The sequence below is a fragment of the Anopheles funestus genome, chromosome 2RL, assembly GCF_943734845.2.
Source record: "Anopheles funestus chromosome 2RL, idAnoFuneDA-416_04, whole genome shotgun sequence".
In the NCBI taxonomy this organism is placed as follows: Eukaryota; Metazoa; Arthropoda; class Insecta; order Diptera; family Culicidae; genus Anopheles; species Anopheles funestus.
Genome location: NC_064598.1, coordinates 102,876,119 through 102,883,511, shown reverse-complemented (window position 1 = coordinate 102,883,511; position 7,393 = coordinate 102,876,119). Strand labels below are relative to the sequence as shown.

At 41.3% G+C, this 7,393-nt stretch overlaps 1 long non-coding RNA gene across 1 annotated transcript; it reads left to right on the top strand.

Moving 5' to 3' along the window:
• Positions 1-513: 513 nt before the first annotated feature.
• On the top strand, positions 514-3,170 carry LOC125766065 (uncharacterized). The gene is made up of 5 exons (XR_007418650.1): positions 514-587; positions 649-770; positions 1,442-1,563; positions 1,747-2,051; positions 2,784-3,170. It is a non-coding gene; the product is annotated as an uncharacterized LOC125766065 (long non-coding RNA).
• The last annotated feature ends 4,223 nt before the right edge of the window (positions 3,171-7,393 follow it).

Below are 7,393 nucleotides of genomic sequence, written 5' to 3'. Positions count from 1 at the left end.
CACAGGGGAGTGGGCGGGGCTATGGGGCTTCATACAGGTGTAGGAGGGTGTAACATGGCGTCACAGGGGAGTGGGCGGGGGCTATGGGGGTTCATACAGGTGTAGAAGGGTGTAACATGGCGTCACAGGGGAGTGGGCGGGGCTACTGGGGTTCATACAGGTGTAGAAGGGTGTAACATGGCGTCACTGGGGAGTGGGCGGGGCTATGGGGCTTCATACAGGTGTAGAAGGGTGTAACATGGCGTCACTGGGGAGTGGGCGGGGCTATGGGGCTTCATACAGGTGTAGAAGGGTGTAACATGGCGTCACTGGGGAGTGGGCGGGGCTATGGGGGTTCATACAGGTGTAGAAGGGTGTAACATGGCGTCACAGGGGAGTGGGCGGGGCTACTGGGGTTCATACAGGTGTAGAAGGGTGTAACATGGCGTCACTGGGGAGTGGGCGGGGCTATGGGGCTTCATACAGGTGTAGAAGGGTGTAACATGGCGTCACTGGGGAGTGGGCGGGGCTATGGGGGTTCATACAGGTGTAGAAGGGTGTAACATGGCGTCACAGGGGAGTGGGCGGGGCTACTGGGGTTCATACAGGTGTAGAAGGGTGTAACATGGCGTCACTGGGGAGTGGGCGGGGCTATGGGGCTTCATACAGGTGTAGAAGGGTGTAACATGGCGTCACAGGGGAGTGGGCGGGGCTACAGGGCTTCATACAGGTGTAGAAGGGTGTAACATGGCGTCACTGGGGAGTGGGCGGGGCTATGGGGCTTCATACAGGTGTAGAAGGGTGTAACATGGCGTCACTGGGGAGTGGGCGGGGCTATGGGGCTTCATACAGGTGTAGAAGGGTGTAACATGGCGTCACAGGGGAGTGGGCGGGGCTACAGGGGTTCATACAGGTGTAGAAGGGTGTAACATGGCGTCACAGGGGAGTGGGCGGGGCTATGGGGCTTCATACAGGTGTAGGAGGGTGTAACATGGCGTCACAGGGGAGTGGGCGGGGCTATGGGGGTTCATACAGGTGTAGAAGGGTGTAACATGGCGTCACAGGGGAGTGGGCGGGGCTACTGGGGTTCATACAGGTGTAGAAGGGTGTAACATGGCGTCACTGGGGAGTGGGCGGGGCTATGGGGCTTCATACAGGTGTAGAAGGGTGTAACATGGCGTCACAGGGGAGTGGGCGGGGCTACTGGGGTTCATACAGGTGTAGAAGGGTGTAACATGGCGTCACTGGGGAGTGGGCGGGGCTATGGGGGTTCATACAGGTGTAGGAGGGTGTAACATGGCGTCACAGGGGAGTGGGCGGGGCGATGGGGCTTCATACAGGTGTAGAAGGGTGTAACATGGCGTCACAGGGGAGTGGGCGGGGCTATGGGGGTTCATACAGGTGTAGGAGGGTGTAACATGGCGTCACAGGGGAGTGGGCGGGGCTATGGGGCTTCATACAGGTGTAGAAGGGTGTAACATGGCGTCACAGGGGAGTGGGCGGGGCTACTGGGGTTCATACAGGTGTAGAAGGGTGTAACATGGCGTCACTGGGGAGTGGGCGGGGCTACAGGGCTTCATACAGGTGTAGAAGGGTGTAACATGGCGTCACTGGGGAGTGGGCGGGGCTATGGGGGTTCATACAGGTGTAGAAGGGTGTAACATGGCGTCACAGGGGAGTGGGCGGGGCTACTGGGGTTCATACAGGTGTAGAAGGGTGTAACATGGCGTCACAGGGGAGTGGGCGGGGCTACTGGGCTTCATACAGGTGTAGAAGGGTGTAACATGGCGTCACAGGGGAGTGGGCGGGGCTACTGGGGTTCATACAGGTGTAGAAGGGTGTAACATGGCGTCACTGGGGAGTGGGCGGGGCTATGGGGCTTCATACAGGTGTAGAAGGGTGTAACATGGCGTCACAGGGGAGTGGGCGGGGCTACAGGGGTTCATACAGGTGTAGAAGGGTGTAACATGGCGTCACAGGGGAGTGGGCGGGGCTATGGGGCTTCATACAGGTGTAGAAGGGTGTAACATGGCGTCACTGGGGAGTGGGCGGGGCTATGGGGCTTCATACAGGTGTAGAAGGGTGTAACATGGCGTCACTGGGGAGTGGGCGGGGCTATGGGGGTTCATACAGGTGTAGAAGGGTGTAACATGGCGTCACAGGGGAGTGGGCGGGGCTACTGGGGTTCATACAGGTGTAGAAGGGTGTAACATGGCGTCACTGGGGAGTGGGCGGGGCTATGGGGCTTCATACAGGTGTAGAAGGGTGTAACATGGCGTCACTGGGGAGTGGGCGGGGCTATGGGGCTTCATACAGGTGTAGAAGGGTGTAACATGGCGTCACAGGGGAGTGGGCGGGGCTACTGGGGTTCATACAGGTGTAGAAGGGTGTAACATGGCGTCACTGGGGAGTGGGCGGGGCTACAGGGCTTCATACAGGTGTAGAAGGGTGTAACATGGCGTCACTGGGGAGTGGGCGGGGCTATGGGGGTTCATACAGGTGTAGAAGGGTGTAACATGGCGTCACAGGGGAGTGGGCGGGGCTACTGGGGTTCATACAGGTGTAGAAGGGTGTAACATGGCGTCACAGGGGAGTGGGCGGGGCTACTGGGCTTCATACAGGTGTAGAAGGGTGTAACATGGCGTCACTGGGGAGTGGGCGGGGCTACAGGGCTTCATACAGGTGTAGAAGGGTGTAACATGGCGTCACTGGGGAGTGGGCGGGGCTATGGGGGTTCATACAGGTGTAGAAGGGTGTAACATGGCGTCACAGGGGAGTGGGCGGGGCTACTGGGGTTCATACAGGTGTAGAAGGGTGTAACATGGCGTCACAGGGGAGTGGGCGGGGCTACTGGGCTTCATACAGGTGTAGAAGGGTGTAACATGGCGTCACAGGGGAGTGGGCGGGGCTACTGGGGTTCATACAGGTGTAGAAGGGTGTAACATGGCGTCACTGGGGAGTGGGCGGGGCTATGGGGCTTCATACAGGTGTAGAAGGGTGTAACATGGCGTCACAGGGGAGTGGGCGGGGCTACAGGGGTTCATACAGGTGTAGAAGGGTGTAACATGGCGTCACAGGGGAGTGGGCGGGGCTATGGGGCTTCATACAGGTGTAGAAGGGTGTAACATGGCGTCACTGGGGAGTGGGCGGGGCTATGGGGCTTCATACAGGTGTAGAAGGGTGTAACATGGCGTCACTGGGGAGTGGGCGGGGCTACGGGGGTTCATACAGGTGTAGAAGGGTGTAACATGGCGTCACAGGGGAGTGGGCGGGGCTACTGGGGTTCATACAGGTGTAGAAGGGTGTAACATGGCGTCACTGGGGAGTGGGCGGGGCTATGGGGCTTCATACAGGTGTAGAAGGGTGTAACATGGCGTCACAGGGGAGTGGGCGGGGCTACTGGGGTTCATACAGGTGTAGAAGGGTGTAACATGGCGTCACTGGGGAGTGGGCGGGGCTATGGGGGTTCATACAGGTGTAGGAGGGTGTAACATGGCGTCACAGGGGAGTGGGCGGGGCGATGGGGCTTCATACAGGTGTAGAAGGGTGTAACATGGCGTCACTGGGGAGTATGACAGCTGTCAAAAAGAGCATAAGGCACAACCATTAGCAACATTTTTCGCATAGTGTCAAAACAGCTGTCAAAAAGTTTGACAGTTCATAATTTATTTAATTAAAATAAAAATATGACAAAATTTGTTGAATTTTTTTATAACTTATGGTACTTTATTGAAAAATTGACTTTTTTAAACATACAATAATTTTAAATATTTTAAGCCCTCAAAATGTGACACAACCACTAGCCACATTTTTGCATAGTGTCAAAAAAGTGGTCAAAAAGTTTGACAGTTCATAATTTATTTAATTAAAATAAAAATATGTCAAAATTTGTTGAATTTTTTTATAACTTATGGTACTTTATTGAAAAATTGAATTTTTTAAACATACAATAATTTTAAATATTTTAAGCCCTCAAAAAGTGACACAACCATTAGCCACATTAATTTTAAATTGACAGTTTAAAAGGCGGTTGTCAAATTTGACAGTTCATAATTTATTTTAAATTGACAGTTCAAAAAGCGGTTGTCAAATTTGACAGTTCATAATTAATTTCAAATTGACAGTTTAAAAGGCGGTTGTCAAATTTGACAGTTCATAATTTATTTTAAATTGACAGTTGAAAAAGCGGTTGTCAAATTTGACAGTTCATAATTTATTTCAAATTGACAGTTTAAAAAGCGGTTGTCAAATTTGACAGTTCAAAAAGTGGTTGTCAAATTTGACAGTTCATAATTTATTTCAAATTGACAGTTAAAAAGCGGTTGTCAAATTTGACAAAATTTTTCGCACAGTGTCAAAAAAGCTGTCAAAAAGTTTGACAGTTCATAATTTATTTAATTAAAATAAAAATATGACAAAATTTGTTGAATTTTTTTATAACTTATGGTACTTTATTGAAAAATTGAATTTTTTAAACATACAATAATTTTAAATATTTTAAGCCCTCAAAATGTGACACAACCACTAGCCACATTTTTGCATAGTGTCAAAACAGTGGTCAAAAAGTTTGACAGTTCATAATTTATTTAATTAAAATAAAAATATGTCAAAATTTGTTGAATTTTTTTATAACTTATGGTACTTTATTGAAAAATTGAATTTTTTAAACATACAATAATTTTAAATATTTTAAGCCCTCAAAATGTGACACAACCATTAGCCACATTAATTTTAAATTGACAGTTTAAAAGGCGGTTGTCAAATTTGACAGTTAATAATTTATTTTAAATTGACAGTTTAAAAGGCGGTTGTCAAATTTGACAGTTCATAATTTATTTTAAATTGACAGTTTAAAAGGCGGTTGTCAAATATGACAGTTCATAATTTATTTTAAATTGACAGTTGAAAAAGCGGTTGTCAAATTTGACAGTTCATAATTAATTTCAAATTGACAGTTTAAAAGGCGGTTGTCAAATTTGACAGTTCATAATTTATTTTAAATTGACAGTTGAAAAAGCGGTTGTCAAATTTGACAGTTCATAATTTATTTCAAATTGACAGTTTAAAAAGCGGTTGTCAAATTTAACAGTTCAAAAAGTGGTTGTCAAATTTGACAGTTCATAATTTATTTCAAATTGACAGTTAAAAAGCGGTTGTCAAATTTGACAAAATTTTTCGCACAGTGTCAAAAAAGCTGTCAAAAAGTTTGACAGTTCATAATTTATTTAATTAAAATAAAAATATGACAAAATTTGTTGAAATTTTTTATAACTTATGGTACTTTATTGAAAAATTGAATTTTTTAAACATACAATAATTTTAAATATTTTAAGCCCTCAAAATGTGACACAACCACTAGCCACATTTTTGCATAGTGTCAAAAAAGTGGTCAAAAAGTTTGACAGTTCATAATTTATTTAATTAAAATAAAAATATGTCAAAATTTGTTGAATTTTTTTATAACTTATGGTACTTTATTGAAAAATTGAATTTTTTAAACATACAATAATTTTAAATATTTTAAGCCCTCAAATTGTGACACAACCATTAGCCACATTAATTTTAAATTGACAGTTTAAAAGGCGGTTGTCAAATTTGACAGTTCATAATTTATTTTAAATTGACAGTTTAAAAGGCGGTTGTCAAATATGACAGTTCATAATTTATTTTAAATTGACAGTTGAAAAAGCGGTTGTCAAATTTGACAGTTCATAATTAATTTCAAATTGACAGTTTAAAAGGCGGTTGTCAAATTTGACAGTTCATAATTTATTTTAAATTGACAGTTGAAAAAGCGGTTGTCAAATTTGACAGTTCATAATTTATTTCAAATTGACAGTTTAAAAAGCGGTTGTCAAATTTGACAGTTCAAAAAGTGGTTGTCAAATTTGACAGTTCATAATTTATTTCAAATTGACAGTTAAAAAGCGGTTGTCAAATTTGACAAAATTTTTCGCACAGTGTCAAAAAAGCTGTCAAAAAGTTTGACAGTTCATAATTTATTTAATTAAAATAAAAATATGACAAAATTTGTTGAATTTTTTTATAACTTATGGTACTTTATTGAAAAATTGAATTTTTTAAACATACAATAATTTTAAATATTTTAAGCCCTCAAAATGTGACACAACCACTAGCCACATTTTTGCATAGTGTCAAAAAAGTGGTCAAAAAGTTTGACAGTTCATAATTTATTTAATTAAAATAAAAATATGTCAAAATTTGTTGAATTTTTTTATAACTTATGGTACTTTATTGAAAAATTGAATTTTTTAAACATACAATAATTTTAAATATTTTAAGCCCTCAAAATGTGACACAACCATTAGCCACATTAATTTTAAATTGACAGTTTAAAAGGCGGTTGTCAAATTTGACAGTTCATAATTTATTTTAAATTGACAGTTTAAAAGGCGGTTGTCAAATTTGACAGTTCATAATTTATTTTAAATTGACAGTTCAAAAAGCGGTTGTCAAATTTGACAGTTCATAATTAATTTCAAAATGACAGTTTAAAAAGCGGTTGTCAAATTTGACAGTTCATAATTTATTTTAAATTGACAGTTGAAAAAGCGGTTGTCAAATTTGACAGTTCATAATTTATTTCAAATTGACAGTTTAAAAAGCGGTTGTCAAATTTGACAGTTCAAAAAGTGGTTGTCAAATTTGACAGTTCATAATTTATTTCAAATTGACAGTTAAAAAGCGGTTGTCAAATTTGACAAAATTTTTCGCACAGTGTCAAAAAAGCTGTCAAAAAGTTTGACAGTTCATAATTTATTTAATTAAAATAAAAATATGACAAAATTTGTTGAAATTTTTTATAACTTATGGTACTTTATTGAAAAATTGAATTTTTTAAACATACAATAATTTTAAATATTTTAAGCCCTCAAAATGTGACACAACCACTAGCCACATTTTTGCATAGTGTCAAAACAGTGGTCAAAAAGTTTGACAGTTCATAATTTATTTAATTAAAATAAAAATATGTCAAAATTTGTTGAATTTTTTTATAACTTATGGTACTTTATTGAAAAATTGAATTTTTTAAACATACAATAATTTTAAATATTTTAAGCCCTCAAAAAGTGACACAACCATTAGCCACATTAATTTTAAATTGACAGTTTAAAAGGCGGTTGTCAAATTTGACAGTTCATAATTTATTTTAAATTGACAGTTCAAAAAGCGGTTGTCAAATTTGACAGTTCATAATTAATTTCAAATTGACAGTTTAAAAGGCGGTTGTCAAATTTGACAGTTCATAATTTATTTTAAATTGACAGTTGAAAAAGCGGTTGTCAAATTTGACAGTTCATAATTTATTTCAAATTGACAGTTTAAAAAGCGGTTGTCAAATTTGACAGTTCAAAAAGTGGTTGTCAAATTTGACAGTTCATAATTTATTTCA